The sequence below is a fragment of the Gymnogyps californianus genome, chromosome 3, assembly GCF_018139145.2.
Source record: "Gymnogyps californianus isolate 813 chromosome 3, ASM1813914v2, whole genome shotgun sequence".
NCBI lineage: Eukaryota > Metazoa > Chordata > Aves > Accipitriformes > Cathartidae > Gymnogyps > Gymnogyps californianus.
In genome coordinates this window covers 105,190,861-105,213,763 of record NC_059473.1, presented here as the reverse complement: position 1 = coordinate 105,213,763, position 22,903 = coordinate 105,190,861, and the positions used below count along the sequence as shown (strand labels likewise).

The window sequence follows — 22,903 nt, the reverse complement described above, 5'->3', positions numbered from 1 at the left end:
TGGGTAGTACCCATGGCGAGCCTGTCTCAGAGCTGCAAATGCTGCCTGGCTGGGTCTCCGGGCTGCAGCCACGCTCCTAAGGAACAGAGGGAGGGATCCAAAGGAAAATGCATTTGTTTCCCCTGCTGAGTTCTGGTGAAGCTTTGTTGGGATCAAAACGTCTTCATAAAACATCTTGACACCAGTGAACAGGAGCCAGAAAATGCTGGATATTTTTCTCAGCAGCATTGGTGTTAGCAAGATTTCTTTTCGGTTTTGCCATGAAAGCTTGGCTTTATGCAAGTGTTTCATTGGTGTGAACTATTTCTTTTTCATCTGCTTGTGAACTGGCTTTTACCTCATATGCTATATTTTTAAATACTTTTCAAATAAATGTTGGCCTTTCACCGATTTCAACAAATCCAGACAAAATAATATACCATTTAATTTTGCTGGTATTAACATTTTTCTCACCAGTGGTATAAGCAACTGTTGTAATAAACATACTGAATTTTTGGTTATATTGATACATCGTGTTGTAGGAGACTCAGAATGATGAAACAGATGTAAGATTAATGGAGAGAAACAATGCAGTATTGATAGCTGATGAGAAAATCTTGAACATGTTTAGATAAATAATCTCTGATATAAAAAATGCAGTTTAAATGCCAGGGAATGTTAATTACTTACAGTTTAATGAGGAAATTAATTAAGGCACAGCACAAGTACAAAGTAAGAATGCCTGTTGCTTTTCTCAGCAGATAATTGGTAGCTTTGAAATACTGAGAAAAACCAAGCTTGAGACATACAAGGCTATAATAGGGCCTATTATTTCATGTAGAGGTGAGTTGTGGGCACATATTGAAAAGAAAGTTAACTTCATAAAGGAATCACCAAGAAGAATCTGGAGCCATAAGAAAAATGACACATGTTTTTAAAAAAAAAAAAATCTAAGAAGGAAGTCAGTCCCAGCAATGAAAGTAGGCCAGACATGTAATTAGGATGATGAAAGATCCTTCCAGTTATCTTCTGAGAGGTTAACCCCCTATTTTTTTACTTCATGGCCATGGAAAATGGAGAAGATTGAGCAAAATATGTAATTTCTTAATGTGAATTATCAACAATAGGAGAACTATATTCTTGGCTAAAAAAAGTTTGGGCTAGTTGTGGGAAAGGCTAAGGAAAAGTTTTTGGGAGTTGTGGGAAAGGCTTTTAGGATCAGGGAGACTGTAACAGTGTCACATATATACGCCTACAGTGAGATGTCTTCAACATTTCAGACAGGAAGGATTCTAGTTATCTGTTATCAACGTGACACTCCTGCTTAGTATGCTGGCTAGAGATTTTTCCAGTTTGCACTTGGCAAGCAGGCAGTAGGTTTCTACCACTATACCTGTAAAATTTATGTCTGGTAATCCGATGAATCATGATGTAAGGAAGTTTTATGTTTCAGCCTGATGTTTTCCTTTCTATAGATGTATTATATTCCTCCTAATTATGGTCAAATGGTTAGAAGAAAGGCAAGAAGAGTGGAAACAACCAAGGGAAGCATCAGTGGCTACTTGTGAAAGATTCCCAGAGACTCTTTCAGAGAGTTTATAACACGCTACATTATATAAAGAGCAAAACAAAAAAATCTACAGCACTTTACATAAACTACAGACCAAAACATTGAAATTACTTTTATTCATACTTTCACATGTTCTGTTTAGTCTTAGATGCATCTCCAGGGGAAGTCTGATTCCTGTAAATGGAAATAAATATATATGCCACTTAATGATGGCTTTTGGATTCCGTACATATTGACAATGCAGTCCTACATTGCCACTCCATTTACATGTCCATTTGTTTACTCTTAATGGTAGGTTAGTGAGTTCTTTTCCAGAAGTCTTATGTGTATATTGTCACAAAATTTAATTGCCATTACATGAATCAAGTTATTCTCTATGCAAGAGATATCTATATCTTCCTACTTATGGCATCCAAATGTTTGTTTCTTTGTTGCTTTTATTAACTTTTCTAATGCTGTTGCTCATCCTTGAAGTTATTACTTTTCATAAAAAAAGACCAGGATGAAAAATTCTATGGCTGTAGCCTTTCCAGGCTACATCAGGCTGTCCTAACTTTCATTTGAGGGCCTTGCTGTCCCAGATTGTGCACTTTCTTCATGAACTATTTTGAATACTAATAATTCTTCTACTAAGTATTAGAAACACTAATAATATCATACTACTAGGAGTAACTAGTAGAATAAGTCTAGTATTAATTAGTTCTTTCATTACTTATATATTAAATCTAGCATTGTAGCATCGGGAAACCATGAGCTGATCAATGCACACATACAGAGATGCTGTAAACTTAGAAGACTAGTATTTATAATCCATCATCCCAAGATGAGCAAATAACAGGAGAAATGACTACAATACGCAGACTGAGCAGCGATTTACAGATATCATGTTAGCTCTGTGTTTGGGAGTTCTTTTAATGGAGTTTTGCTCATTATTTATATCTTTTAATTGGAGTTTTGAGAAGAAGAGAGATGTTGACAAATGAGAAACCAAACAAAGGAAAACAACTGGGGATGTTTTAGAGGCTCCTGGGTCTACCCGGGGCTGGTTCCGTATGTCCAGAACACCAGTAGCATAACTTAGCGAATGGCAAAGCAAGCTCTGTCATGCTGTCCTGGACAACATTATCCATGGACATATTTATACTGCCATCAAGTGTGATTTCCGTTAATTAGTTCTGCAGATTAGTTGATGTAGTTAGCTCCAGTACTGATGGCAACAAAGCTGCTGCTTTTCAGGCTTCAGTAAAGGTGTTACCAGGACCCTGTGTATATTCTTGATGGCTAAAGCCTGAGTTGCTATTGCTTAGCAACTGTTGATTTCTAACCAGATTAAGGTTACACGTGCTGTAATCATTCTTAATAGAAAGGCATATGAGCCTGAGCAAGTGTGTGTATGTGTGTGAGAACAGAGGGCTGAAGATGGACATAAGCAGTTAATCAGCATGTGGGAGATGGAAGACTACAGAAGTGAGCTTGATAGGACAGGAGGCCCTGCCTTCACTACCTAGATGATGCAGTAAAATTCTGAGGCGGGGGGGGAAGTAGATTTGGGTGTAACATTTAGTGTCTTTTTGTACCAGTGAAAGCATTCCACCAAAATACATTCTGTTCCATTTCTTTAAAAGGTGGCAAGTTTTAGTCACTGATAATTCCCCTTCTATCCATAAATCCGAAAACTTTAGATGAAGTTCCATGGAGCAAAGACCCCTTGTCCCTCCCTTTTATGGAATGAGCTGTAAAGTAATATCCTCATATTTTTGCATTTGGGTACTGCAAATGATGGTAATTTCAAAGTAAGTGTGGCGGATATTCAAACAGGTACTGGTCTTATTTGGAGGACTGAACATTTGCTTTGTACTTGTCTGAACAGAAAACAGTTTTTCACTGTCACAGGACTTGTCAGAATTGCAAGTTTTCAGAACTGCAACAAAACTGTGTGGTGGGTTGACCCCAGCCACCAGCCAAACACCCGCATAGCTCCTTGCTCACTCCCCTCTCCCACGGGATGGGGAGAAAACAGAAGGAAGGTGAGAAGACTCATGGACCAAGATAATGACAGTTTAACAGAGAAAGCAAGAGCTGCACATGCAAGCAAAGAAACAGAGGAATTCATTCACTACTTCCCATCAGCAGGCAGGTGTCCAGCCACTCCCTGGAAAGCAGGGACTCAGCACCCACAACGATTACTTGGGAAGACAAATTAAATAATCACACACGTCCCCCCTTCCTCCCCCTCCTCCAGGCTAGCTCCATCCCAGCCAGACCCAGCAGAAACTGAAACTTTGCTTTTTTTCTTTTTTCTTTTTTTAATCAAAGGCTGAAGAGGGGTATGGTTGATGGCGGCAATATGAGAAACCCAAACACATTCTTCTGCTTTTTCTATTCTACTTGACATTACTTGACTTTTGGCATGCTGAATCAGCCTCCCTCTGTCTTAACGAATATTTACTCATTGAAATTAACTTGAATAGTTCCAACAGAAGAAACTAGGAAATATCAAGGCCAGAACATCAAGATACTTTAAGTGCTTGATCAGAGTGTGAGGGACTTGCTTTCTAACCCCAAACCTGACCCAGATAAAGTAACAGCTGACAGCTGCTTCTCCTAGGCTGAATCAACGTCAAAATTAGCAAGTTGTTCTAAGGCAGATTTCCTTCTCTCTTTGACTGGAAGAGGAAACCTTCATCAAAATTGATACATTCCTGCAAAAAACCTTAGATCTCAATGAGTTGATATTTTCTAAGAATAGAAAAAAAAAAAAAGAAAAAAAAAGAAAAGCAACAACAACAACAAAAACCCCAACAACATTAAAAAACCCCAGCTTTATCCATCAAGGAGTAAGTCATGTAAAAATTCCTCAGGAAGTCCAAAAGGATGGGGTGCATACAATAAGGCATACTCAGAGGTTATGTTTTGAATAAGAAACTGCAGTCGTGTGTACAGCACAGAGCATAGCCATCGGTGCTCCCATAGGTGATCATTCGCGCTGATGTCCTGTGGGAGATGATTCCACATATAAGAACTGAGGGTGCAGCAGTCAACTTTAACCCATTCAATGCTTTCAATGCTAGAAACTGATGGCTAGAAAGTCATTAATATATGCTGCTTATCAGGGTGACGTCTTTGTGCTGTATTTAATTTTAGCTGCCACTTTCACATAGTCATGTTCTTCCTGCCGTGTGTAAATACATGTTGTGTTTTCACTGCCTTTGCCATTTTCCTTTGGTCTGACTCAAAATAAAGTTTAATCAACTGAAGGTCTTGTATGAACAGACTGCATAATTCAACTCAAATTAGCTTTTTGCTCAGGGTCCGGAGAATGAATACAAAAAGTTATATTACTTTCAAAATAAAGTCATTAGTAATCATTAAAGCAGCAGTCAAATGCAGACGGCATTACAGCTGCATAAAAAAATGGAACTGGAAGTCAAACATTACTACTAATCACTGCCATTGTCCTGAAAGAGCAGAAATTAAGCACTGATTTAAACTCATTTTAAATCCCATTACTGGGAGACCAAATTGCTAAAAATGTGGAGACCTCACTCATGGATTTCTATAGAACAAAACCAGCTTCGCATTCTGAAACACTCACAAATGTCCTTAAGAGATACCAGAATGGCAGCCTAGGAACCATATCCAATTGCATGGGTGAATAATGGGTACATGGAGGCAAGATTCCTAGTACTGTCTTGCTGATGTGACTTGACTTGACTCTGATGGGGTGAGAAGCTGACAGGTTATTTTATTCCTCTTGCCCTTTCATTCTGAGACAACAAAAGAGAGATGAAAGTTTTGTAGTGATGGACACCTTTCCTGTGGGAATTGGCAGAATTCGCTAATTCATTTTCAGCCAATGAGTTTGTCACTACCAGCCTGGGCTTGATTTGAGCAGTGCATCAGAAATGAAAACCTCAATATTCCATTTGCAGCTCTCTGACCTTTCTGGTGGCCGTATTTATGGCCTTGAATAAACAAAGATATGGAGAAGCAAAATGGGCCCAACAGTAATCATTTGTTTTCTGTTTGTAACGTGAGCTTGAAGACTCTTATACAAGCCTTTCTCCTCCTTCCCCTGAAAATGCAGTCATGGCTGAAATACTGCGTGACTATATGTAACATCCCAGCAAACAGCAAATGTTTATGGATGTCCTAAACAGTTATTAAAGTAAGATTGTGCAAAAAACAGATTGCAATTGAAAGACACTGTGTTGAAGGTAATGATACTGCCCAAATGTAACTGTAAATGCAATGATGTGTTAGTTCACTGTATATTTTGTGTCTGTGATTACCAGATCAAAGCGAGGGCCCTGCCACACCACTGGGTTGCTGTAGCTTAGCAAGTGATCACGTGTCCGCTGAGCCTTGGTAACTGAACTTGTTTACATCATTATACTACTAGTAAATACGAGATAATTTCAGGTATTTTTACCCCCAGGCTATGGCTTAACTAATTTGACTTACCTTACAGGCAGATGGATAGTTACACCAGCAGAGCTGACATGCTTAAGCACATTAAACCATCAAAATTTGATCAGGTATCTAAGCCATTGTTACTAAACACTTCTTTTGTTGAATTTGTCAGCTGTGTGAGTTCCTTCAAAGAACAAGCTAGATGTATTCCTGACCATGCCAGGGCAGGAAGAGGCCAGGCTGACATCTCTCCAAGGTACCTTTAGTGTATTGCAGGCGCAGGAGTAGAAAGAGCCCACGTGTGTAATGTCAGTGACTTTGGCTCTGCGTGGGTATTTGCCCACGTACAGATCTCAATGAGAAATTCTTCTAATGAACAAGGTCTGGAAAGTATTTTACTTGTGTAGCTCAAGTAGGATTAGCAGCACCTAAATGTGGAAGAAATTTAGGTCATCCCCCTCCCAGTGTAGCAGCTACAAACATAAATGCAGATAGCGAGGTGACCTGAACAAATAGCATCTTTGCTGAGAAAGCAAATATTTGTGTTCAGTTTCTCAATTCCTTTTTAACTAATCACAACAATCTGGCTTAAAGTCATTTTTGCTTTAAGCTCTCAACTGAGCAACGGAGGTGAAGAGCCCAGCCGCCCAGCACTCTCCCTAGTCCCTGGAGAGGTGGGCTAGACAGTGATCAATCCAGAGCTGTCCACTCCTGTCCATTAACAATAGAAGACAAGGGTGCCCAGGCTCCAAGGTGCTTCAGTGAAAAGCCTGTGCTTGGGAAATGAAACGAAAAATTCATCTCTTTTGGTGAGATCAATCCAGAGAACTTTAGGATTAGGAACTGGCCAAGCATCTGCACAGCTTTTTGCAACATCCTAAATATTGGTTCTGCCCACCCTGCAATACATAGCTTATCATTTTGCTTTCCAGTTTCACTGGCCACAGACAGAATTGATTCTCCCTCACCTTCATTTCTGTTTGTGTCACAGGGAAAGTCCAAATAACCCAGCAGCTGCACAGGTTGTAGTCGAATGTCACAACCAACAAACAGAAAGGTCCACCTCAGGCCCGGTGTAATTGGTTTTAAAATGTAACATGTCAGTGTGTCTGTGTATCCTAAGCAATCACAGAAATACGTGCTATATATTACATGGTTTCTAGAGCAACCAGCGAGGACCCGAGGAGGGTTGCACCCACTGTGCAGGGTGCTAAACAAATGCATTAGTGAGAAAGCTCTCTGTGGTGAGGTAGCTGGCAGAAACCCTTTCTTTGTAAAGCACAACCTTCCTCAAGCTGCAACTGTTTATGTGTCAGTTCCAAACAAATTCCTTCTGTAAGTAAAAACGTGGGGAAAAAAGGAGATTTTCAATTGTTGAAGCACCCCATTTGGACATTTTTGAAGGTTCATTTTTCCAGCTTGAACATGTGTTGCTTCAGATCTCTTTTAACTTGTAAAAAAGGACAAAACTGTATGGAATTATTTTGAAAATATAGAAGTTTCTTTCATTTTAGACTCTCACTTAACAGTTTTATTAATTTTAAGTTAATTCTAAGTTGGAATTTTTTCATTTGCAGTTGAAAATTGCTATGGGAAGGGAAAACAGTTTCTTTGCTGTTTCTGATTACTTGCAGTCCTTTATTAAAGACCTTGTGGTATAAATAACTCAGTTGAGCATATGGTTGGGAGTACACATGCATGCATGCACAAAATCTTCAGGTGAGCTTTAACCTGTGATGTATTACTTGCATCTCAATAGTATTATAGCTGAGTTTGGAAGAAGAGGAGGAAGAAAAGAAAGGAAAGACTGGTGGGGGAGCATTAAAAGGAAAAAGAAGGAAAAAATAAAGCAGATCTCTGAAGGAGATGGAAAAAAGAGGGATATGGGACAAGGGAACTGGTTAAAGATGAGAAAGATGAAGCAGATGAGAGAGCAAGACTTGCATTGCAAGTGCATGAGGGGGAGGGGGCAGGTGAGGAACTAATGACCAATCACTGGAAAATACATTAAGTCTGAGGGATGGATCTGAGCTGTTGAGCATAACTTCAGTAGTATCCACAGGACGATAAAAACGTAGGATGAAGAAATGAGGCATCCTGATCCATCAGTCTTTGCCTGCTACAGCTGCTCCAGACCCGTGATTCTTTCTAGGAAGAAACCTTGTTGTGGTTATTGCTATTTTTGAGAGGGAAAAATGGCTCATTTAAAAGGTACTGGCATTCCATATCTGCTTAAATTGCCAAAAGGAAGCTATGTATTATATTTTATGTAATCATATTTACTAAATAAAAAAAACCATCAGCTGTCAATCATACCACCCCAGCATTTGAGTGTTCACAGAAATCCTCACCAAAATTGGCTTATGTAGGAATGAACATATTTGAGCCCTCCCTCTCCTTTCAACCTTTCACATACAGAAAAACCCATACGCATCCCGTCTCTGGTAATATAGAGCTTCATCATCTAGGCTTTATTGAGGGTTTTCACGGCTGCAGCTACTAATAGCTAATTTCAGTTTTCAGTGAAACTGCTGACTTTGCCCTCACATCCCAGCGGGGTCAAAGGTTTTTCATGCTAAATGTCTCCTACCATGGTAGATCAGTGTAACAAATGCAGTTATTCTCTAATGTTAGAAGATCTTATTTATTGAACATTTGAAAGACGAGGACAGTGCTTCAGACCTTTTGCCCGACCGTAAAATAAAGCTGTAAAAACAGAATGCCATGACCTGCTAGTAATAATTGTTGTAGATCTGGTTGTGGTTTTTACCAAACAGCAAAGTAAATATAGCGTGAGCATATCTAGTTTTAACCTGAAAATGGAAAGATTACAAAACCCGTGTTCTGTCAAACGTGGTTTAACATTAGAGATCTCAGTCATTTTTAAGGAGAGTCTTGAAGAAATGCTTTTCCTCAAAGTGCATTTGAAATATATTGAAAAGACTAATTTCATCTACAGTTTATTTTTTCTAAATGTCTATTCCATTTTCCATGCATATGCAGAAGATAGAAAGATCATTAAATATCTACACCCATTCAGTAAGACAAAGATCCTGTGTTTTCTCTTCACAAACCAGGGAAATCCAGGGACATTAATTGTATATTTCTAGGAGAGGTGTAAGCCAAGTTTTCTGACTTGTATACTCCTCTCTCAGTACTAGACTTTGTCCTACACTGTGTCCTGGCATTCTTCCTCACTTTGGTCTCTTTTAAGTATGTTTTCGTGTAATTTCTTCAGGTATTTTAATAGACTCAGTAAGCATTTTACTTCTCTGACACCACAGTTAAGCCTTTGCAGCTCTGCAAAATCATTCTAACTGTGTTCCTGACCTGCATTTTCTATTTACTCTCTGCCAAGGCCCAAGATAGACTTCTTGGACCTCCTCAGGTGTCCACTGTGGAGGCAGCTGCAAGTCCTTCCAAGAGCTGTCACAGCAGGTGGAAGATGAATGCATACAAAAGGCAGTTGTTGCATTTTACCAGGAGGGAGGAAAAAGGATGGATTCTTTTTCTACAGAAGAGCTGTAGGAGGGAAGAGCTAAAGGTTTTTCTAGGGTATCCAGAAGTTTTGGGCTTACGGAATAAGGGTCTTTATTCACAATAATTAGCTAATATTACAGTACAGAAGATTTGGGATTCCTCTCACAGATCCTGAAAAGCAATAAAAGGTAAATGGCTCATTCAGGAGCTCGACACAGTCATTTAGCTGTGAAAAATCGAGGAAGAAAGGGCTTTTAGGAATTTCCTAGGCTGTTTGAAGTGCACGATCACATGGAGCTGTGTCTGAACACAATGTGTTACCACTGGCTCACTCTTTTTGCTTGCAGTCATTTGTTAATTTTGATAAGGCGAGATAGAGTTATTTAACTGAGTTAGTCATTTAAATTCTAGAATGACTGAAAAGTGAATCTGCTTTAACACTCCACAGTATTATCCAGCACCTTTTTGCATTTATTGTTTGAAGAGGGGCAGGGAAGAGGAACTTGCAGATCTCTGGGGTAAAAGGGATAAGGCAGCTCAGAAAGGCTTCCAAGGAGCAAAACGACCCTGGCTAGCTCAGAAAAGGCTGCTGTGTGGAACCAAATCCTTTCAGGGTGATCACCACAATATTGCTAAGGTGACCTGTGTTTTGTGGATGATTTTCAGCTGCCAAAAGCTGGGAGGCAGGAGTTGGTGCTGCCACAACCAAGATGACCCCTGACAGCTTCTGTCATCCCCTGCAATATATTTCATTTTATGCTTTTTCCAAGATAGGACCTGAGGGATGCAGCCAGTTTCCTCTCCTTGATTTAATAGGCTGTGTGCCTGGCTACTCTCTCTGATAGCTGAAGCCTGGTTTCACAGTCCTGCTATCTGGAACTATGCTATATAAAAGTGGACAGGCTGGATGAAAGCAAGAGACCAGGAATTCCTCAGTCCTGCTCTTCGGGGGTGGGAAGGGTGATTGTTTGGGTTTAACAGTCTTGGTAGTAACCTGAGCTGAGTAAAATGCTGGGATTCTTCAATATTTATTAGAGTAATATATGAGAGAAACGTGTTTGCGTTTGGAAAGCCAAACAAATTGTCTCTCTTGGGCACAACTTAATATAAATAATGAATTCTCTGAGTTATGAAATTGGCAGATGAAAATACTAAAAAAAAAAAATAGGGAAAAAAGCAGAGAACCGCATCATGCCACTGGAAAAAAAACATACCATAAAGCCATTTGAATTTCTGGCTGCTGTGTCTGAAAATGGCATAGCAGAGTAACAAAAATGTACAGAGAAGAGTGAGCAGGATGATGAAAGATTTAGAATGGCTTTGCCATAATAAAATACTAAACAGATTGATTCTTCAGTTTGGAGAGGAGAGGACTGAGGCAGGGATATGGTAGATTGGTCTACACAATTATAAATGATATAGACATAGTGAATAGGAATCGATGATCCATTATTTTTCACAACCAAAGAACTAGGGGCACCTAATTAAATTATAAGGCATCCTGATAAACAAACAAAAAGGAAATTCTTTTTCAAATAAAGCATAATTAAATTGTGAGGTGCATTGGCACAGGATGCAGCAGAGGCTATCAGTATAAATGGGCTCAGAGAAGATTAGATGAATCCATAGAGGATAGATCCATTGGTGGCTATTAAAAATGATGGTCTAGATTAAACTTCCATCTCAGGAAGTCCCTTAAGTGCTGATTGCAGGAAGTTGGAAAGGTATTCTAGGCAATCTACGTATTTGCCCTGTTTCCAGCAGCATCCACTTTGGGCCAGTGCTGGAGCCAGCATACCGGGATGAACAGATCTTTGCCAGATCCATCAGGAACACTTTTATGTGTGTGTGTGAGAAAAAATAAGAACAAAAAAAGAGAAGGCGTGATGAGAAAACCAAAACCAACTTAATTAAACAATGACTTCATCTTACCGTTAATACTTTTCACACAGGCCTCTTGCAAAGGAAACCTCAATAACCTTAAATCTCCTACTACCATCTTTAATTTTTACTTCAATCAGAATTTTCCCAGCCCTGCTGTGCTTCTGTGTATTTGTTGCTTACCAGCATGCTATCAAAACAATGCACAAGAATATTGTATTTCACAATACTGCCATCTGGGCTACATCTGCAGTAGTAAATTAAACAGTGCCAGGACAAAGACCCAACAAATAGGAATTTGATTAGTTATAATGTTGGTTAGAGAGGTCCCTGTCTTAGTTTTAAGCTTGGACAACTAATTTTCACTGTCTCAAATAATTCCCAGGCTTGACTAGGGAGTTAGCATGGGCAAGGGACTATTCCTAATAACAGTTTGGATAGAGCCTGCCTGTTCTTGAGGATATGGCTAGACCACGCCAGTTGGCCTCATGGCTAGAGAATGGGCCTTCGCCATGCCTCATTTACTATATAGATGTTGTAATATTGTTTGGATGTAACTTCTTGGAGATAGAGTGAGAAAAGGAATAGGTTTGCCACAAGTGATTTTGGCCACTTGGGGAAGGTCCAGACCAAGCCAATTAGCTGTCTCCCAGGAGGGGTGAGGGGGCCATAACGGCACTCAGGCGTGCATGCATTTGGTCATTTCCCTTAGGTCAGGATCAGCCTAATGACAGTTCTCAGTGACACATGTCCTGTAGCAGACCGGGGATATCTTTGGCTAGGGTCAAAGGCCACCTGCAAGAAATGCTTCAATTGGATAGCAGGCTAGTGGTCTCTGAGGTACAGGAGATATCTCTTCTAGATCTCTAAGTATCTCTAGTTTGGAAGAGGCGATTTGGTTTTCTCAGATCATGGAGTGATACAGTGAGGGTCCTGTATTCATACTCTGGACACATTTTATCCTCTGTAGTTATGTGATCAAATGAAGTTGCACCTGCTGTGTAATCCAGACATTTTAGGGCCTGTGTTTTCTTTCATCTGTTGTCAGAGTTAACATGCCAGGTGCTATGTAAGACAGAACTAAAGAACAACAGCTACCATAGGGAGCTTACAGGCTGAAAGAAAAGCACACATAGAAAAAAATCAGTGGGAGGTCCAGAGCAGGCCAATAATAAATAAATTAAGATCCAATGAACTGAGAAGTTCAATATCGGTTGTAGTTCAGTCTTACTCTCATATTGTGATGGAGAAGGCAGCTAATTGATTATAAGTCTTGCTGATGTGAGCCTTTTAAAGTATGTGAGCAACAAGTCTGCCGAGACTGGGGCCTATTTTGTGGTTGGATAGGTTATGGAAGAAGCATGATTAGGAGATGGAAACAGCATGCCTGGTTATTAAGGGCAGAATGAATGCATAAAAAATGAGGGCCAACATAGAGGCATATCTTGGTGCAAGACTCTGCAGGTGAATAAAGAGAATTTAAACTGATAGGTGAGGCTCAGAGAGCAGATCGAGCGGTTAAAACTGAGACAATAAAATTTGAAGGATGGGTAAAGTGATTATCGAACTGAGGAAAAGCAGAGATATCAGATGGTTTCTGTGCAGTGACTGTCAAAATGCTCATTTAGACCACAGGCAGACAAGAACAGGATAGAAGAGAGCGTGTGTCCATCAGCTCGTGCAGAAACTTCACTTCCTTGACCCAGAACACAAAGTAACATCCTACTGACCCGCAGTCCAGTACCAAGTGCAGCTCAGGCACAATTCAAAATTGACCCCCAAGAGATTAGCTGTATCTCCTTTACCCAAGTTTTACATGAATGTAATTCTGTGGCCTTCAGCAGTTTTATTCTGGATTTACATTGGGCTGTAACCTATTCTCTAGACACAGAAAACTGAGCAGAAGAAGCTAAGGCTCCCTATGTACTTGTAACTCATCAGGAACATACCACACGCCTGAGCAATGGCAGCAATCATCCCTACCACAGCGCACGCCCTTGCCCAGATTTGGCCCATGCCAACCAGCGCTTCCCAAGGTAATGTCTCCTTAGCAGGGTAAGGAACAGCACAAGCCGGAGCGCACTCCTGATGGACATCCAGCCTGTTCTGAGGACAAGAGCTGTGCCATGCTAGCTTGATCTCGGGCACTGGCCCATGTCATTTCCCACTGTATATGTAGTAGCCTCAGGGCTGAATGAGCCATCTGGATCTGTCAAGCTGGTTCCAGCTCAGCAATGTCTCCTGACATTTCCAAGCTTAAGTCTGGAGAACTTCAGCTGTGAAAGGTTCCTATCACAGTCTTGAGTGTTGTCTGTGCAGTGTTGCACTGGAACGCATGGCAGATCCATCACATTTTTAAAAAAGAAAATGAGATACTAGGTGTAAATGAGTTTGTGCTCTCCTATTTATGCAGATCACAGCATCATTTTACTATACACTCAGCTTTCACAGAAGCAGACATCTCTGCACTTTTAAAGCCTATCATTTTTTGTCACTATTTTGAGCCCTGTTGAGAGTGAAGACTTCTCCCACTGTTTTTTAGTTTCAGTTTCAGAGGCAGGTTTTTGCTTCCTATTTAGACCAGTTTGTGATGCAGTAGTTTGTATATTGAGAAGGGATTTTAACTAGTAATTGTGTCTCTTGTCTGTGGACTGTGTGTTCTGTACATTGTTTAAAACCTTAAATTGTAAATCATCCTATTTTCATAATCTCATCTTTGTTTGTAATTCATTGCCCATTGAAACATTCCATGCTAAGACTACCGTTTTCCTCTATGTCCACCGGTGTAGAATGTTCTACGAGTAGGCCCACCTTGAGCAAAAGGCAAGATGAAATACTATGGATCTATGAGATAGAGGAGATGAATGACATAAAATGAATGCACGCATTTTATGACACTTGAATGTCAGCATGTGCAAGAATTCTGTGATAATCTGCCTGACTTCATTACCATGAGATATGAAGGTTGCTGCTGTGCTCATGAATAAAGGATATGCTTTTCGTTTCTATGGTCAATAATAAAAACAGTAATTTCTAGGAAAAATGTAAACTGAATAAACAAAGACCATGTATGTCTGTTGCTGAAGGTTTAATATGACTTTGAAGTACAGTTCAGCCTCACACAAAAATTGTCTTTGTAATACTGCAAGAGCCACTGAGACTTTAGATTAATTTATGCTTCATAAGTGCAGAATACAAAAATTGAATCTCTTCAAGGGCTGGAGGAACTGACAGTAGCCTTTTGAAAAGACAGTCTAAACAATGAATTAGTGATGTGAATAGGTATAGTCATAAAATATAAAGAAATAAGAAGTCCTCATGCTTAGGAAGTAAACTAATCACTAAGAGCTACTCATATCCCTCATGCAGATTCATAAACCTAAAGGAATCACAAAGGAATTCTAAGTTCCTTTGAAACATTTGCAATTGACCCTATTCAAAACAGAATACAGCTTTTTTGCAGGATAGAAATTCGAACTTTTTTGTGTCAGGCTCACTGACGCTAACAAATGTATTCATATAGGATAGCTATGAGAAAGAAACGAATTCTAATCCTAATTCTACTGGATAATCGAGGCAGAAAGAGATTAACTGAATTGTCCAAATTTGCACAGGAATTCTTACGACAAATTCAGAATCTGACATGGATCCCATTGCATAACCTTTCCCTTTCATTTTGAAAAGGAAATTTATTTTCTTCTTTTTTTCTCAAATATGCCAAACCCATGAACGTTTAGTCTAGTTTAGCCTACCCCTAAAATTTTAGTCTAGTTTTGAGCAAAGGTTATGAGAATAATGCTGACTTCTTGCAAGGGAGAAATAATGTTATGCATTTTATTTTCTTTGGATCATTCTGTGTGTGTTTCTGAATATATGTACATGATATAACTTTGGAATAAATTAATAGATTCTTTTTCAAAAATAGAAAACTACTGTTTCAATGTAAACCTTCTTTATTATGAAGTTAAAAGTAAGATCTCCTATTTACTTACATGAATTTAAAGGATCCTTCAGAATATTTTTGTTATAACTTTCATTTGATTCGTTACTCCTGTGCAGCCAAATTAGAGGGCAGGCATATGAGTTATACAATATAGGCAGATCATGTGAGCAAAGTCTCCATGGAAACTGCCTAATTTGTGCTTTTATTTAATTAGAATTGTCCATTACCTCTCCAAATGAAATTTAATTTAAATTCATATGCCAGTCATTTTTTAAATTGTGTATGACTTTTTGTCCGTCACTTAACGAGATCTCTAGTAGGGTGTATTTTAGCAGAGTGAGTTTATTTAACAATTTAGTTTATAAACAAGATGTTTATTTGGCAGCTCAGCGTATCCAACATTCTTAACATCCTCGGGACTTATTTTCTATGCAGTATCTGTGCTATACTACCCATTGTTATCAATTGTATATTCTTAACCTCACGAACTGTCAAAACCAGGAACAATTGTTTGAGAGTATCCACATGAGTATATTCCCTCATTTTGCTTGCTGTGAGATAATTGGGAAAAAATCGTAGTACAAATAAAAAGTGCAACCAAGAGCAAGAAATATACAAAATGCATGTGTTTGTTAAATGGAGCATTGAAACAGGCAAAGCAGTGTGTCTGTTGTAAGCTGAACCACAAAAAACAGCTTGTCTGATACAGGGATTGAGGTACTCCTAAGAAAAGTCTGAGCTGGTTCAAACTTACGGGAATGTCTGCCTGAGGATATGAGAAACATGAACTGATGTGAGTTATTCAGAAGTCAGCAGTCCTCGGTTGTGCACTACAGAAACATGGTCTGCAATACCTGATTTTGTCTTTCTCTGAAGAGTTGCTCATTGAACGTATAGTGAGAGGCTATGGAGTACTCCATTCTTTTGCTGTTCTTTTGAGGGGTCTGTGCTTGTAATACACACAGATGGTAAGAAAGAGTACAGTGGAAGGCCGTATATACTCAAACAACTTCCACTCAGCTGAGACACCAGCAAGTATGGATAACAGGGCAAAAACATCTAAAAAAAATCTTAAAAGATAGTATTGTGTACTTACATGAAACACATTACTGTGATATTTTGTATCCTAATCTACCTACTTAATTATATCTTACTCCAATCTTGTACCTTAAGGAAGTGTTATTGACCCAATTTTCCATACGCAGCTCTATGTTAGAAATATCTGAGCTAGGTGCCAGGTCCAAATTAATTTGTATGCCAGCATGATGAGAGCGCAGTGCAGAGGCAACAACCTGCAATTCTGAAAGCAATATAGGCAGGGTAGCTAAGAGCTGCACTCAGGCCATTCAGCAGGTTTCTGTGTACCTCGCTGCATTCATACAGCATAGACATATCGTCTGAGCTTAAGTACTTTTCTAGAACTGCAGAAGTTGTCTCTGACACAAAAGTAAATGTTATTGACAGGAGAAAGTCACCATCACAGCATTATCAGAGTTCAGAATTGCAGAATTGAAATGGTTGTGAATAAAAGGAAAAGAAAGTGGCCTGAGAATCACGAGTGGCATTATTGTCATCAGAGTTGGGAAGTGCTAAAGGTACAACTGGAGGACTGACAATAAGGATTCTTCCTGGAATAAATACATTAAGGCTAAAAGGCAGTAGAATGCAATGTGACTAAGCAAAGCTGAAAAGAACAATGTAAAAGATGTTAAAAAAAACGTCATTTATGAATATTATGACACTAGTGATGTGAAAATGTCTGGCAAAATTAAAAAGAAGAAAAAAAAGACGAACACTAGAGCAACTGGCAAAGAGGAAGAGATACTGCAGATAATAGCACCTCAACAGCTTCACTGTATCAGAGATACTGGATGGTAATAGGTATCACTGAGTGGATTTAAAACCTAGCGGAGAGTTTATGTCTGGGTATACAAAAATATCAGAGTTATTAAATAGCTACTTTGTTTCTGTCTTTTCAGAAGAAGAGGGTGGCGATCTGCTCAAGTCGGGCTTCAGTTTTCCAGGGACGCCAGAGGAGGAGCTAGGTACAGATATCATCTCTCAGATAACTTGTACTGCTTGTACATGCAGAGGCTGGGTGCAGCCGTGGGGGTGAGGAGGCAGGAGGCTGCTCTGTGGTACAGCCTTTCTCCAGCCACAAAGCCCACAGCAGGCATGGCACCAAGCAGTGTTAATGAGGGTGGCCAAAAACCTCTCGGTCCAGTCCTTCTGGGAATTTCTCACCTGCTACATAAGGTTAGAGAATCGAAAGCAGAAAAACATCAGATTTGGGTAACATCCAGGCAACCAAGAATTCAAAAGAAGGCGTTCAAGGAAATTATCAACTTTCCTTCTTTTGTCTTTTTCTTTTTGTCTTACCCCTTAGAGAACATAATAATTGCAGAAAGAGTTTTCAATGTTACCTTTTAAATTTAAAAAAATAACAGAAGCAAGAAGAAATCAGAAACTCATAGACCCCATGAATGAAATCTTGATACCTCTGTCTCACAAAGCTAGTAGTAAAATGTCCCACTGGCTTCAGCGTAGCCGGATTTATACCTTTTAGATTGTGCAAAATTGAGTTTCTGTTCCCAGAATTTCATATTCAGATTGTCAGTTTTATGTGAAATCTATCAAAATTTTGATTTATATGCAATTACTTTATGTTGTTATTTTTGGAAGAGAAATATGGAAAGTAGTTTCTGTGTGTTTGCTAGTTAAAGCTTTGAAAGTAAGTACCAAAGATTGCTAGGTAATGAATGGAGAGAGGTGGATGACTTCAGTATTTTTAGAAGGAAATCTTTTCCTCTTGACTTAGCTGCCAAACTGTAGACGGCCAAAACAGGTGGAGTGGATACCATCAGTAATGTAAAAACATATGATGTCCCATTCTCCCTTAGAGAGAATCACTGTAAAACAAGAAGCAGCATACTATGGAAGATGGAAATTGGGAAGACTTTTATAAAAGTTTTGGGATAGTCAATTAAGTTCAGTGCAGACAAGCTCTGTAGTTACAGCTGTGCTAATGATTAACACCTCTACAGCCAGCTGGGACATATCTGTCTGTCTGTCTGTCTGTCCCCTGGTGTTGTGTTCCATTACTTGAAGATTTGAGTTCAAATCCATGAACTGAACATAACATTAGTGAAAAAGCTACAAACTATTAGATCTTTCTCAGCCTCCACTTTTTCTTGCTGTTGCACATGTATAAAGTTAAATATTCATTGGAGAGAAATCTGAATCTGGGTGGATACTCTAATCACTGGGCCATGGAAATGGGCTCGCTCTCTCTACATATATATATATACACCCCAATGACTATGTAAGTGTTTTGTATGAACAGCCTCAGTCTGAAGGACTGCTAGAGACATTCATTCCTGAAGAAAACACAGAAAGGGCTTTCCTTGAGAAGTAAAATAATTGCCCCAAGTCAAGGCAGAGTAGAAATGATATTCTTTAAGGTAGCTCTAACTGCAGGGCCATTCATTATTCTAGACTCTTACTGTCCCAGGGAGCTTCAAGTTACGATCTCTCTGGTACTGAAAAATCTCTGGCTCTAGGCCCTTATTTGTAAAATGGGTTTAATATTTCCTAGTGAGGTTTCAGGGCTTTGGTGGGGATTAGTTAATGTTTGCACAGTATCTCACCAGAGTGAAAATGCTGAATAGTCACTAAATAATATTATTAACACAATGATCCACTGCCTTAATTGGGAAAAAGTATCAAGGGATGGGACTGATCTCAACTATTTTACATTATTGATTCTATAAAAGACCTCATTAGTTAAAACAGGCAGAAATGCAATGGATTCTTTCAAAAAAAAGCTTAGCCAAGCATTCATAGTCTGTTCTCAAGAACAATATTTCATAGCTTTTCCATTACCATTTATTTGTTCACAGAGTTCAGGGTGGTAAGTATTGTCAAGGTTACAAGATTCACACTCACGCCAAAAATTCCTATTCTTTTCACTAGGAATATCTCAAATAAGCAACCTGATAAAGGTGGCAGGGCATGGTGGTAGGCGCAAGAGATCTGACATGTGTGATCTCAAGCAGCTCACTCTAAGTCTCATGGAAACTGGAGTTCTTCCAATTCCAAGCTTTCTTCTAGCTGGTGGTTATAAAATCTGAACAATGTTAATGTATTAGAAAATAAGTATTTAATGAAACTACTCTTTTCTATGCAAACTGGAAATTTCTCTCAGTCTTATTTACTTTAGGCATGTATAGGGTAAAGCAACAATTTGCTTTGGGTGTCAAAACCAAATAGTGCAATCTTAACAAGAAACATGGAAAATGTGCCATGTTTAAATGGCATTCAAATAGTAAAAGAAATGTGAACAGGGAAGATGGGATGAACTTTTCTTTAAATATATATTTTAATAGATAGTACATGCACAGAGTAAAGAGGGAAAATAGATTACTGAAAAATTATTTTAACTCCTTTTTATAGGTAAGGAAAACAAGTATTTTACACAAGTTTAAGCAGCTTCTAATGTTAAGCAAAGAAAGAGGACTCGCACTAAGGGCTTTCTGTTTCAGTAAACTACTGTTTTCTCTTCAGGAAAGGATATTGAGTTGATGTTAAGAAAATGGTTAAAACCTATAAAACAGGTTGCAGTTACTAATAATGCTCTTAACCTGCCCCAGTTGCAAAGTAAACTGTAAGGGAATTTAAGGGCAGATTACGAAAATGTATTTTTATTTCGCAGTTGTTGCAGTCGTGCTTTTGATTAATTGGTACAGTTCAAGTGTCAGACAGTAACTCATGGTTATTCAATCACTGTTGATTGCATGATCATGCCTTTATGACCTTATGTGTTGAAAGGAAGAAAGGATATAGCTGTTCTTGAAATAAAAAAATAAAAGCAGGCCAGACTTTCCAGTCTGTCTGTCTTTCTACCTAATTATCCAGCCTCCCTCAGTGCAGTCAGTGTCTGAACACTTTGCACTTTTCATGGGTTTTAGCTTCATATAACAGGCACGACAGGAAATTTTCCCAAGGACAGACAAGGGGTTGGCAGTAGGCACTTGGCTCTCCTCTGTGCCAGATCCATGCCTCGGTCCACCTTCCCCCAGAGCATCCAGGGATGGTTAAACAGCTGTAGACTTTGACTGGAGCTGGTGGGACTTCAGTCAGACGCAGGGCTTGGCCACACAGAATAAACTGCTACAGTGACACTTATCACTGTAATTAGCAGGCACAGTAACAAACACTTTATTTTAAATTCTTAGATGGGCGTTATCCCAGAGACTGAATGTTTCCCTGCTTTCTGGCACTAGCCCTTAGACATACAGAAGTTACTTTTATTCTTGTGCTATGGGGAACTGAGGTAGGGAGTCTACAAGAGATATCCACAAACGTTAACTTTAACTCCGCGAGGCAAGGTCAAGCCTCTCAGTGGCCACTGCCATCACTTCCCATGGCCTTATCTTGGACCATACAAAAAATTCATGGCTGGACAGGAAATCTTGACTACAGATTTCCCAAGTTAATCCTCTAACCACAGGACTATCTTTCTTCATATAATAAAAATATGTAGACAGGTGGTTTGGTATGGAGATATAGAAGTCTTTTAAACTTACAAGAGGTTTTAAATACGAGATGCCCTGTTATGTCTCTGTCATCATCTTACTTGCTTATTGTGACTAGCTGAACAGATAGATACTGCAAAAAATAGCCTTTTTTTTTAAGATTCCATCATAGCTCTAAATAATTCCACCTCAAATCCTTCCTTTTCCTGTATCCAGAAACTGTAGTGTAGAAGTTGACTTATGTGATGATCAAGACCACAGAAAATGTTAATGAAATAATGTGGACTGTTTTTCGGAAAATAAATTTTGAACTTTAAATTCCTTTTAGTCATGCTTGAGAGCTTATTCTGTGAATCACTTTCAGTCATAGAACAAAATCATATCATATGGCCTGAACATCATATAAAAACATGATAACTGTCCTGCATTTTAATTATAGGCTGTTGGCAACAAACACTTACTAACAATCTGCAGACCAGAAGCTATTTCTAAAAATTAAACACCTCATAATGTCAGATAACTCTGCAAAAATCCCATTAGGCCCAAGGTCAATTTACAAACAGGAGAAGATATTTGTAAGGATGTAAGATTAATCAAATAGGTTATTTGTTATGAATTATTCATCCATTTCTACTACAGAATACAAAGGGGTTTACACACTTGTTACTTTGCCAAGAAGCAAATATTTTTGTTCTGACAGGGCTGTCCAGCTGAGGAGGCTCCTACGTTCAGTTGCAGAGGAAATATGTTTTTTCCAAATTGGGAAGCTTCATCCCATTGTTAGACCACATCTGGACTACTGATTCCAGTGCCTGCACTGGAACAAATGAAACACCTTTCCAAGGAAAAGAGAGAGAAGAAATGGGGAGAAGGGGAAACAGCTTAAGTTTCACATTTGGGATGCGGGATGTTAGCACAGGAGGGACGTTTTTCTCTCCCTCATGCTCCACTGACCTCTGTAACACCTGGGTACACAGTTGATTCACAACATTTACTTTCCCACAGAGTGTGCAACGGCTGCAATGGGGATGAGAGACTGGCTCATCTGGCTGCTTCGCCGTGCCTGCCTTCTTCACTGAGTGTCTTCACTGTATTGTCTCCTTTCAAAAGGATAAAATGTGCAGCCTTTTAAATGTATTCCCCTGATGGGCAGCTTAAATGATGTGCTCTCCATTTCCCCAGAAAAAAGTTACCATGCTCCACCTCTGTGTTCGTTATAGGCTGCTTAGGCTCTGTCGAGGGCAGGACAATTTGTATTGGCCCGACCAGGATGGTGGGGGTACTTCCAGCGTGGAGGTACATGGCCACGGCTGTCTCTCACAGTGCTGCCCACACAGGTCACTGATTCAGTCTGTCTTCCTAAGGGGATTTGCACTGGTGTAACAAGTGCAGCAGGATAAACACCAGCAACTATTGCTAACACAGTCCAGGCTTTCACTGGTGAGTTCAGTGGTCACCTTTCATCATGAATTTCTTGTGCAATTCCGTTTGTTTTTTCCATCTTTTTACAAAGTCATTTCTCTTCATAAATAATCAGACAGCAGCATATTAAGATGCCCTATCTCAAACTTGCCAAGGGTGTGGGTACTTACACCACCACCTCATCCCAGGAGCAGGGTTCACAGTTTGACCCTTCACTGCCACATGGAAAATCTGGGTGCTAATGATTGCGGGAAAAGGCAATTAACATTTGCATTGTTTCTCACAGATCCAAAACAGAGCTCAGCCAGGCAGAAAAGAGACGGCACCCTGATTTGAAAAATTCCCAGTCTGAAGGTTATGGAAAGAGGGAGATTTTCTGCCTGTTACTATGGCAACAGGTTTAAAAGGGAACTTGTCACCAGGCTGCTATTTCTTCCTGCACCCCATAGGAAAATCAGGAAGAGACCTCCTCCATCTCAGTGGGTTGAGCTGAGCAGAAAAGTTCACAATACAATGACAAAACAGCAAGAGGTAGCACCAAGGGTGTACAGCTGAGCAGATAATGATGAACTCCAAAAAGTAAAAGAAATAATTGTTTTGGGTCAGACCAAGGCTGAAACTCTGAAATTTTTGGTGAATCAAAAGGCTGCAAAGAACTGATGCTGAAGAAAACAGAAAATC

At 39.4% G+C, this 22,903-nt stretch overlaps 1 protein-coding gene across 1 annotated transcript in view; it reads left to right on the top strand.

Annotated features, from left to right (window-relative positions):
- The window catches only part of DLGAP2 (DLG associated protein 2), a 392,137-nt gene that overhangs the window by 273,251 nt on the left and 95,983 nt on the right, over nucleotides 1–22,903 (top strand). The window contains exon 3 of the mRNA XM_050893444.1: nucleotides 17,246–17,311. The gene's annotated coding sequence lies outside the window, so the exon portion shown is untranslated. The remainder of the gene's footprint in view (nucleotides 1–17,245; nucleotides 17,312–22,903) is intronic.